At 39.8% G+C, this 1,873-nt stretch overlaps 1 pseudogene; it reads left to right on the forward strand.

Moving 5' to 3' along the window:
* Nucleotides 1–554: 554 nt before the first annotated feature.
* LOC116086418 lies at nt 555–1,160 on the forward strand (annotated as a pseudogene).
* Nucleotides 1,161–1,873: the final 713 nt, after the last annotated feature.

A 1,873-nucleotide genomic window follows, 5' to 3' on the forward strand; every position in this document is an offset into this window, starting at 1 on the left:
TAAGTCAAAACTCAAGTTTGTAATAAAGAGACCTTAATGTGATTACTGCTCCTTGGTGGGCATTTGGGGTCCACAACCCACTTCCTGACACAATAATAGGAAACCATGACTAGGTAACAGGAAGTAATGAGAATTTAAGTAGGGTGTCACATGTGACACGGGAGTGGAAAGAGGACTACATCCTGGGGATGGGAAAGTGAAAGGGGGTAGCCACCAGCAAGTCCCAGATGCTAGGAAAGCAAGAGGATCCTAGGACCCAACAGGGATGAGATTAGATGGAATGCCCAAATAAAGAAGAAATGAAGACATTTCCAGATAAATACTCTCCACTGACCGTTACTCATACATAAATGAAGAAATAGCAATACTGGTGAAGACAGAAAGCATATACAAGTACATGATAATTAACTAGATAATTATACAAAGAAACAGCAGTAAGTCTATGTTAATTCAGTGCACATGTAGAAAGTTATTAGTGACAATAACAACATGAGGAGAAAAGATTAACTTATACTGGAGCTGAGCTTTTTGTGACTATTGAAAATAAGTTGACACTCTTCCTGTAAGCAGCCAGAGGTGACCCGTGAAGATGGTTCGCTACTCCCTCGACCCGGAAAACCCCACAAAATCATGCAAATCAAGAGGTTCAAACCTCTGTGTTCACTTTAAGAACACCCGGGAAAGTGCCCAGGCCATCAAGGGTATGCATATCTGCAAAGCCACCAAGTATCTGAAGGATGTCACTTTGAAGAAGCAATGTGTGCCATTCCGGCGGTATAATGGTGGAGTCGGTAGGTGCGCCCAGGGCAAACAGTGGGGCTGGACACAGGGACAGTGGCCAAAAAAGAGTGCTGAGTTTTTGCTGCACATGCTTAAAAATGCGGAGAGTAATGCTGAACTTAAGGGTTTAGACGTAGATTCTCTAGTCATTGAACACATCCAGGTGAATAAGGCATCTAAGACGTGCCGACGAACCTACAGAGCTCATGGCCGGATCAACCCATTCATGAGCTCCCCTGCCGCATGGAGATGATCCTCACTGAGAAGGAGCAGATTGTTCCAAAGCCAGAAAAGGAGGTGGCACAGAAGAAAAAGATATCCCAGAAGAAACTGAAGAAACAAAAACTCATGGCATAGGAGTAAATTCAGCATAAAATAAATGTAGATAAACTAAAAAAAAAAAAAAAAAGTTGACATTAAATCAAACTAGCTGGTTATAAATATATACTATTAAGATTCATTTCTAATTAAAATATACATATGTATGTTGCCTGCATATACATTATATACATATCATGTACTTACTGGTACCTACATAGGCCAGAAGAATATCAGATTCCCTGTAACTGGAGCTACAGATGATTGTGATCAGCTATGTGGGTGCTGTGACCTGAAACTGGACCCTCTACAATAGTAGCTTGTGTACATAGTATAGCTTTAAGTTTAGTGTTTTTATGGGACTCCTGAGTATGTGAATGAGGGTAGTCTCTGATTCTTGTGACTTCTATTAGGGTTCTTTTCCTTCTCTTGATTTACCTTCTCTATCCTAAATGTGATGTCTTTTGTTTTATTTTGTTATATTTTAATTTATTTTATTTTATTGTTTTGTTTTGTTATCTCTTAGAAACCTGTTCTTTTCTAATAAGAGACAAAGAAGGAGTGGATCTGGATGAGAGAGGAGGTGGGGAGGAACTTGGGGGAGTAGAGGGAAGAGAAACTGTAATCAAAATATCTTGTATGGGAAAAGGTTGAGATTTGGTCTATTGTTATGTATGGTAATGCTAAATATTGTCTCTGGTTGCTTCATGGATGCAGAGAGCCTCATGTACATGCAGTGATGCTATTGTAACCTTGCTCCTTCTAAATTATCCCT

The sequence above is a fragment of the Mastomys coucha genome, unplaced genomic scaffold, assembly GCF_008632895.1.
Source record: "Mastomys coucha isolate ucsf_1 unplaced genomic scaffold, UCSF_Mcou_1 pScaffold12, whole genome shotgun sequence".
NCBI lineage: Eukaryota > Metazoa > Chordata > Mammalia > Rodentia > Muridae > Mastomys > Mastomys coucha.